Source organism: Elephas maximus, chromosome 6, assembly GCF_024166365.1.
Source record: "Elephas maximus indicus isolate mEleMax1 chromosome 6, mEleMax1 primary haplotype, whole genome shotgun sequence".
NCBI classification, from domain to species: domain Eukaryota; kingdom Metazoa; phylum Chordata; class Mammalia; order Proboscidea; family Elephantidae; genus Elephas; species Elephas maximus.
This window is the reverse complement of record NC_064824.1, coordinates 53,545,011-53,555,219: the sequence shown is the minus strand read 5'-3', so window position 1 is coordinate 53,555,219 and position 10,209 is coordinate 53,545,011.

Below are 10,209 nucleotides of genomic sequence, written 5' to 3'. Positions count from 1 at the left end.
TTGTCTTCTTTCTGCGTCAGGAAAAAATGGTGACTAAACAACTATAAAATAGACAGAATTGGAGACTGATTTGTGATAGATCACTTATTAAACATCTGAGTTTCAAACTGACAGTCTAGATCTATTTGGGCAAAAGGAACAGGGGAATAGAACTAATTATCCAGAGAATTCAGTACAGTATTTTTCTTTAACTAGAATTTTCTAGTCTGGCAACCTACATTTATCAGAATCAATTGAGAATATCACAAGTCTTTCATTAACTTTGCTAGTAAATGCTGCTTTCAGAAGAGAAGTTCAGGAGACCAAAAGGCTTTTTCAACTTGTACAAGATCAGAAGACCAGTCAAGTTTTTGTCTTGCACAGTGTTTAGGAAGTATCTTTTTATTACTCAGAAGTCAGGCTTGTTGTATGTAATCTCTGAATTTTCCCAATCCCTCCATTTACAACTGTTAAGAAGGATCTTGGACAAAGAACCAAGCATGTGGGGCCCTTTAGGCCTTGGATCAGTGGTCTTTGGCATACAGCTGAACTCAAGACTCAGTAAAAGCATTTCTTAGAACTTGCTGTTTTCCTTCTTTAGTGGATGGTGATAAAGTGCAATTTGCAGTTTTAGAATAATATTTCCATCTTAAAAGCTTCTCAGATAAATAATACAATATCCACTGTCAGGTGCTCCTTGTGGTTTAAGAAAATTATGACACTGGCATCTAAAGATTTCATTCAGCAGCAACTTCCAGCCAAGAAAGGAAACTGACGCTGTAGAAGCCGCTTACGGTCAGAGCGAGCGCTCAGCGCTCCCGGTCGAGGTCCAGGGAGTTTTGCCTTAGGTCAGCTATGAATTCGCAGAGATGGGGACCAGCTTCACAGCTGACCTGGTGAATTACAGATGACCTCTGGGTCACTGAAATTTACAGAGAGCTTTATTGTTTTAAAAATGCAGAGTTAGAGCAGTAAGTTGCCACTAGAGCTCTTGGGTTTCCATTTTTCCTTTACCTCTTTTCTAAAGACATGTTTTGGGGATGGGAGAAAAAAGAGAGAAGGCTCATCTCCGTGGTTAACTTCATATTATTTTTATAGGATGTGTTGTTTCTCTGCGGGTCACTCTGAAGGGCAATGGAGGTTGGCCACCTAAGAGATTAAATAGTATGCCAAATGTTCAATTTCCTGGCTTTCTTGAAAAGATGAGACTAGCCATTTTCTTTTATTTTCACCTCTTCTACCCAACGAAACTGGGTTTACCCAAAGAAAGCCACAAACTAATAAGCAGAAAGAGGAAGCTCCTTAAAAATGCTGGGAGTCTACAGAGTCCTAGAGTTGGTCTCCCAGGTGCCTGCAGCCTCGAGACATTTGCATTCCGATTTAGAATCCCTGAGAATTGAACCGAGAAACGAACTCGGTTGCCGGTCCTCTCGTAAGGAAGCGGCTGAGCATCATCAGAGGTCAATGGGGCCTCAGGTAGTCAATCTCCTGAGAGTTTGGCGGGACAGGAGAGAAGGATGACGCCAGTGTGCAGGCTGTGCCGGGTCGGCGTACACATTCAGTTGATTCCCAAGTTGCAAAGTGGCTATTGCTTTTCCTGCTTCTCAGAGTCGCTCTCCAACCCCCGACTGCACGGAATTGCGCGAAGGAAAAAGCCTCGACAGGTCTCCGCCGCATCTTCCAGAGATCAGCGCAGCTGAGGACGTTTCTTGTCCTTGTCTTTCGAGGAGTAAAGCTCAGGAAAAACAAGACACGCAAAAGCCAGAGTTACATGGAACTTCCTTAGAAAGAGATTAAAACTTTATAATGGGGGCTTCCTCTGCACCCCCTACTCCCTCCACGTCCTTTTAATAATTTTAGTTGTGTAGTTTATGGTTCCAGCCATAGAAAATACATAAACTTTGTTCCAAAGTCATGACCATACGCTTCTCAGCCCTGAGAAGACTTAAGTTCTCGCGGTGTTTTAGACTAACTTTGAGTGGTTACCTAGAATGTTCTGACTTTATGGAATTTTTTTTTTTTTGACTTTACGGAGAGAGGCTCTTATTCCCAGCACCGGTGAGCGGCTCTACCACCTGCTCCTTGCCGGGTTTCGCCTCTGGCTGTCTGGGCGATCGCCTGGGTGCCCCTGTGGCCCTCGCGCGGAGCCTCTGCTTTCAGAGAGAGTTTGAATCTTTGGTCCTAACTAAAGAGATAGGCATGGCCCAGAGAGCTGATAGCACCCTGCAGTGACAGCTGCACCCAACGACCATATGTGTAATTCTTTCTGGCGCCCAACTCTATCCCTAGAAAGTTTGGATGCCCCCCTAAAATTACTGTTCCTAAAAAGTCTTAGGGGCCAATATTTCCCAGCGTGTAAAAAGCCCGACGGAGATACCAGATACGGGACTCGTCCTGCCAACTTAAGAACGTCACCTTAAGGTTCAATTTCGCTTTGCCTAGAGATTGGTTGTCAGTACGTCGACACGGATATCTAGTTATCTTTTTTTAAATTATATTTTAAAACTAGGCGTCGGCAGTGAAGAAATACTTCCAAGGTACAAACAAGTCTTCAAGGGAGAAGTTTTCTAATATTTTGATCACACAGTTTTCCGCCAGGCCCTATGTAGGGAGGCGACCCAGGGCACTTCTCCCAAGCATCGCTCGAGTCGCGCATCTTCGCGCCACCAACTACCAGTTCCCGGCTTCGCTGCTCACACACATCCGTTTCCTTTTTTATCCGCCACCGCCGCGCGGCAGCGGCAGCGCCGAGGTGGCTGCGGTGAAAGGGTCTGGGTCTCCCATACCCGGCTTCGCCTCTCTCCATGGGAGAGGCGCCTACCTCGAGGCGGTGTGCGCCCGAAGCCACCTAAAAGTGGAGACAAATCCAATCAAGGCGCGGGGGGTGGGAGGGCAGGGGTGTAGCTCGTGCATTTAAACTTTTTTTTTTTCAGTATTGTTTTGATGGTTGACCAGAGGTCCGGGAATGAATATCTCAAAGACCTCTTCCTCCTTGAAGCCGTTTCAAGGCGATTGATTTTGCCCCACTTTTTTTTTCTGTTTCCACTATTGGGGAACCGGAACTCTTCCCTCGGGTGTGCGCCCGGGAGCTTCTCAACTATTCAAACTTCTCGAGCATCCCATAGGCCGGGACTTGACTCAAATTTGGAGTCTCAGGGCCAACGCTCAGTCATCCCCTCCTCCCCAGAGGTCTCAGTCACGATTACAGAATGCGCACCCTGGCTTCGGAAGAGATTCTGCTTAGATCCGTGATAGAACTCAAAACCGAGCAGTCACGTTTCGCGTCCTCCCATTTACCGGATTCAGTCAACTGGCTGACTTTACTGGTAAAACAAAATATGAATTCCAAGCTGGGTCACCAATTTTTAGTAATTCGTTTTCAACGATAAAAGTAAACACGTGAAAATCCGCTTTTCATTTTTATTTTTCAATTTCACCAGAAACTAAAAATTCGATACACATTTAAGCATTTAGGATGGGTAGGCTGCCATTCCAAGTCTTTTCCCCTTAGCGTGTTTCCTGAGCATGACTGGTGTGATAACTGGGGCCTGAAGTTTTCTTCTCCAACTTTGATTTCGCGTTCCCTTTGGAAAAGTCCCGCTTCCGTGGGTGGGCATCTGGTGGAGCGGTCCGCGCTCTGGAAAGCAGGGCCCCACCCCACGCCCGCGGCGCATAGAGAGCGATGTGCGCTCTGGGCCCATGAGGCGGTGGCGGGAGAACTCTAGAGCGTGGGGCTCGCGTCACGTACTCCCCGCCCAAGCCTTCCCAACTAGACCCCCCTTCTCTGAGTGGTCCGATTTTGAGGCCCCAAGATTGCCTGAGAAGGTGTGTGTTTGTGATATGGCCTGGGGCGAATGCGGAGACGCCAGTGCTCGTGCTCTGCCCACTGCGTTTTGGAGACTCTCAGGGTTATATGGGGACACAATGCCATGAAAAGCCCGGACTTGTCTGGGTTAACTGTCTCCTTCGTCTTCCCCGCCTCACCTTCCTCCTCAGCTCTCCCGCGTCCCCGTCCCCAGAGCCTGAGGTCGCAACAGGTTCTAGTCACTGCTTGGTCAAGTCTGGCGCGTCTGGGCGCGAGCGCAGGGGCCGCACACGTGCGCCCGAGCGCGACCCCGGCTTCTCCTTTCACCTGCCGAACCGAGGTCAGTCCCGGGTCTCCCTGAGCCCGGCGCTGGGCTGGGGCGTCATCCCACATTGCTCCGGGGAAACCCTTTTTTTCCAGTTCTAGGGGCGCACAAAAGGGCGGGGCAGAGCTTCAGGGCCCGAGTCGGAGGCGTGTCTGCACGACAGAAATGGCCGGGAGAGGGGCCCATACACCCTTGCCACACTCCTGGCCCACACGTGTGCACAAGATCCGGAGCTCCAAGGAGATATTGCTCGCGTCCGGGTCCTGTTTTCAGGTCTTCTCGCATCTCGTGCAATGAGTCCTCTGCCTGTGCGCCGGAGGGAGCGACTGGTCTTGTGGTCAGCTGAGCGCTGTGACCAAAGCGACCATTGGCCCGCCAATCCGCCTGCCTCTTGGCGCGCTCCTTCCTGCCCTGAAGACCTGGACTGCGGGCGGCTCCTTGCCCCCTTGCTGTAACGGAGCTCGGTCGTGTTCAGCTGGACTAGATTTAGCGCCGATGTAACCTGGAGCCTAGGAGAGATCAGCTTCCCCGCTTTCATCCACTTGTCTGTTTTCTCCCAGTTAATTTCTGCCACTCCTGTTTCTTCATATTTCTTCCTAAACGTGTGTTTAGAGCAACTTGGATTTCGAGGATGCGCGTCACCTGTCCTAGCGGATAGAATGCCTGGTTTCTGGAATAGACTTTCCCTGGACAGCAGAGGCTGGTGGTGGCGGGAGTGTGGCTGCACATTTGAGAACTCCTTAGCCGGGCCAGAGGGGCTTCTAGAAAGACTGAGTCTACTAAGATTTCCTGGCTCTGGAAACATGACCACGTCAAGTTAAATTGGAAGTTTGGGAAGGGTATGGGGTAAGGAGAGACGATGCTCCGCCACTAGGCTCCAAGTAGGCCAGTGCTTTTCAAACTGAAGGTTCTGATCCGTTAGTGGTTTACAAAATCGCTGTAATGGGTGGCGATCAGAATTTTCTTTTAAAGAAATAAAAAACATCCAAATAGAAATCATGCGTGTTTTGCACAGGGTAGTGAAAATATGAAAAAGCCTAAGCATTGTTTGCTGAAAGTTTTCTTGAGTCACAATATAAAATGTATTTATTAATGTGGGTCTCAGTAAAAAAGTTTGAAAGTCACTGCTGATGGACTAGATTGTGCCTGAAATGGGGCAGAGGGGTTGCTTTGCTGAGAGGTGCTGATAAGAGAATCATGGCAATGTGGTTTTGTGACCAGTCCTCTCTAGTAACATGAGTTTTCTGTCTCGGGCCTTTTTCTTTTTGCCCACTCTCATGGGCCTCCACATCTCTGTATCCTCTGGCCTGTTTTCTGCTTGGAGTCCAGCTGGGCATGTGGGTAAGGGCCAGTGGACAAGCACCCCATTCTCCTGTCCCTCAGCAGCCTGGTACCTGGGAAGAGAGTAAACTCGAAAGAAAGGTTAGAAGATGTGAGTCAGGGAAGAAGACCATAGAGGGAAGGGGGAGAATAGGGAGGGAAGAGAACTTTACATTGTCCCTTTACCCCATGCTAGGCCCTCTGCTGGTCCTCTGATTTATAGACTATTGACAAATCCTGGGCAAGAAGCAAAAGCTTTTGAGGGAAATGGGTAGAGGTAGAGATGGATAAAGATAGTAAACCTCACTGTGAATGGTCAGGTGAGCAGTGAGAAGAGAAAGAGGGAGGCAATTTAAAGGATTTATTTAATCAGAGGTCGGAATCGACTCGACAGCGCTGGGTTGGTTTGGTTTATTTAATCAGAGTGCTGGAGTTGAAGGCAAACAGAGATGGGAAGGAGAGGACTAAAATGTCCTATAAATATAGAATGTCAGGTACTAATTATAACATGGATGAGTTTAGAGAAAAAAGAAAAATGAAAGGATAAAAAATCTATATAGAGGATGGGGGAACAGGTATGAGATGAAAGTTGGATGTGGAGGCCATAGTACAAGGATTATATCAGGACAGAATGGCTTCAGATGTGGGAAGCCTTAGTCTAGTGGCGATCCCAGAGAAGTTTCAAGTTATGTCATCAAAGCGTTAAAAGGAACAAAACAACAAGCATAGAAAGGTGCATTCCCAGCCATTCCAACATAGCTGCATGGCTTTTGAAGCAGGCTTTTTTCTTAAGGAGTGCTGTAAACTCCAGGCAAGGGTGATGTGAATTCCTTCAAAGAGTCAGGCCAATGTGAAAGGCAGAACTAAGTGTCAGAGGCTATCTTCCATGGTTTCTGAGCTCCTTCCATCACAATAAGATAGCCACCATGTGTCACAAGGCTAGACCTTAACTCACGTAAACCTCTCAACTCCAATTCTGTGAAGGTGGCTTTATTATCTTCATTTTAGAAATAAGGAGGCAGGCTCAGAGGTATTGTTAAGTATCTTGGCACATAAGTACTTGGAATAGCTAGAATTTGAACTTAGAACCACAGAAACATTCGATTCCAAGTGCCTTGCTTTTGCACTGCTTGGCCCAGAAGGATCGTTACCTTTCTCCACAGCTTCTGCAGAAGCCGATTAGAAGTTTTCTCACCTGCCGAGAGTTGAGGGTGTTGCTTCAGATGTGTTAGGACTTCTAGAGGGGAGGGCTGACATGGAATCTTAGTGGGGTAGTAACGATAGTACAGCGTTCATCTCCCTAAAAATTTAAAGATGGAATTAGTTTGATTGCCTTGAATAGTTGTTGTGTGAAGGAGTTTTGAGTTGCTTGTTTTGGGGCCCAAGAAGTGAATGGGAATGATTTTTCTCCTTAAGCTGTTTAAATTTCCTTACATTAATCATTTTTCAGCCAGCATTTAATTTCCCATCAGGAAAACCTAATTGCACATCAGTAAGTTCGCTTTAGTCACAGCCCTGAGCAGGCCACTTTTTAAAACTGAAAAAACTAGCTGTGCAGAAGCCATTTACTCTTTTCTCTGCTTCTCCTTCATTTGTGGTCTATAATGTGTAACTTTTTAAATTTAAGGGAAACACTTAGATGTTGAACTGGAGAGGGTCAGTGAAAAACAGGAAGACACTCAACGATGTAGATTGACACAGTGGCTCCAACAATGGGCTCAAACGTTGTGAGAGGATGGTGCAGGATCAGGCAGTGTTTCGTTCGCTTGCACATCATAGGGTCACTATGAGTTGGAACTGATTTGATGGCACCTACCATCAACAACATTTAAGTGTTACTATCATTTTCTTAAAAGCTGTTCTTACAGTGTACCAAATGGAATAAATAGATTTTGCTCGGAGTGTCAAGTAGATAAGTGACATTTCTTCAGTAGACTCTCTGTATCTAACTTGGTATGATCAGAGGGTTGCAAAAATAGCCTTATTATATTACAAAATTTATTAGAACACACTTGACAAACAAAACATGGTGGATTTAGGTCAGCTGTTTGCTTATACAATAGATTTTGTTCCTCTTTGACATTTAATTTAAGCTTCACTTATCTGAGGGCCCGGAATAGGATAAGTATCTTCTGCATGTGTTATGCTTCTTGTTCTGTAAAACTTACTTGTCTGTGGTTACCCGGAAATCATTCACAATCGGTGACTTAAGGACAAGGAAGCCTTGTGACATGTTCTGAAAGTGCCTTTCTGAAATGAAGTACTGAAAAGTTGAATTCTGGAGACCCTAACAGGGGTTTTTATTTTTGAAGAATGAAGATAGCTACATTTGCTTTCTTGGTCTTTTGCTTAATTATCTTCCCTGAATACTGAATTGATACAGTTAAAAACAAGCTTACAGAAACCCGTAATGAATCTATTCGATGCCAAGAATCTGCGTTCTGTGTAATTGTTCAGCTTTCGGCAGTGCTGGGCAGAATTCTCAACATGGGCCATATGTGTGGAAACACTGAAAACATTTGACACACCAGTGACTTATTTTTATTATATCTGAGAGAAAAAAAAAGTCCGCTGCTGTAAAATCCACACTTGCAGATGTGTTAGCCTTAAATAACCTTTAAAATTGGTTGTGCTGTGCTGGGAGATGTTGGTATTCATGAGTGTTTTGACATGTTTGACGATTTTTGTATGGTGTACCACTCTGTCTTGCATCTTTCCCCCAATAGTGCATATTTTCTTTCTAAAGTGGAGCTTCTGGTGCTTATATTTGGGGTCTATAAGTCTGCTTACTGGATGAATGCTCTGTTGTTATTTATGCAAATAATAGTTCGGTGAATTAGGTTTTTATTGCTTACCATACTATGACCACAAAAAAGGAATTTACAAAGAAGAGATCATTTGATTTTTGTTTCAAAGATAAAACGAGTAATAAAATAGTGTTTGATGCATGTCAAAGCTCTCAAACTTACTATAGTCCTGGATTAGCAAATAAGGAAAAGCAGTACTTCTATGAAATAATCATGCTCTTAGAAGCCAAGGAATTTGTGCTCCAGAATCTGGTGTAATGAATCAGGCTCAGCAGCACTTAAAATTGTTTTGAAATATGGCTGAGCAGAGTTTAATATTGTCCTCTATTCATTTCTTTTTAGAAAGGGTGACAGGGTCCTTAGTAGGGAATTACCAACTAAACTGAGAAATCTAGGTGGACTTGAGGTGAGTATATTGTGAGAAAACCCACAGCTAAATCTATGTAGAATCACAGATTTCAACAACATTCATTGAATAAGAAGTAGGTTTGTTGGTCTGGGCATTTCCTCTTTGTGCCATCTTCTGAGTTAGTTCTCAGGTTGAATTCAAAAAAATAAGTTCAAGATTTAACTAACCTAATATCGAGCATTTTTCAAATTTATGCGTACCTTAAGAGCTAGCATTTTTTGGGGGGGGGGGATTGGAAAAGACACCAGTTTTGATTGAAAGCTTTTGCTACCGCCTTTTACTTTGTGTGACAAACATGGGTGCCACACAAAGTTTGTTCTTATGTCTGTTCAAACTTGTCTAATGGATAGATATGGCTGAAAGTGTCATCATTTAGAACTAATAGGTTGCTAATTGCCTTTTCCCCTTTTAAAGCTCATGCTGCTAATAATGTGGCTTCCCTTTAAATGTTAGTCTCTTTAAGACTGTAACTGACTTGAAGGCCTTGACATTTTTTTGTCCCAGATATATCTCCTGTTTTTAATCTCCACTTGTTGTCACATGCCAGGACTGCACTGTACCTCCAGGTGGAAGGACAGAGGGGCAACTTCCTGCGTCCTAGGGTGTCTGAGTTTCTTTTTCTCTGGAGTGGAAGTTTTATGTGCACTTTCCTTTGTACCTTCTCCCTGGAGATTAACACATCACCTTCATGACAGGCACAGCAGTTGTGGCCCGGCTTTGACAAGGGTAGCCTAAGTTTACTTTCAGCAAGCAGAAGTATTTAATGTCGCTTCTTGCAATTCAAATGATACTGAGAGACCAACTTGTGAGCACTATCTAAGGGCATCCTCCCAGTTTCTTTTGTTGACTAACAAAGCCTCAGCGTCTTTCACGTTTCTCTGAAGATTTTCCTGAGCAAAATTTCACTCACGAGACAAAACAACATAAGACTTTAACACTGAAAGTGTAGTGCTGTTCTTCTGAAAATATTGTTTTGATTTGTAAAGCAATGTGAATGATTGCAGCCTGATACTAACAAGATTGCGAATCTCAATTTCAATGTTATGAGTTAGGAAAAAAAGGCAATTCTTGTCTTGAATGTGCAGTGTTTTGTATGCTCAACATTCCTTTCATCAAAATATGTACTGTTGATTCATTCATTACATTTCTTGTCTGTACTTAACTGAAAAGCAAGAAAAAGAAAATCAAGTGCTTGTCTTCCCTTGAGTTAATTTCCCTTAACATGTATTCAAAATAAGCATTCCAGTGTAGCGTAATATAAAATAGTTATGGAATTGGATGATTATAGGAAAGTTGGTGTGGGTGAAAAATGCATCATTCGTTGGATTGCAAGCAGCAATGTATGATATGAAAAGGCAAGGTACTATGAACAAGAGCTGCAAATAAGCATTTTTTTTCTTTCTGTAACTAGAATACAAATACTTGCATTATGTAGACATATTCATAAAATTTCATGATAACTTAGGAAGATACCCACTAAAAACTCACTGCCGTCGAGTCAATTCCGACTCATAGCGACCCTATAGGACAGGGTACAACTGCCCTGTAGAGTTTCCAGTGAGCA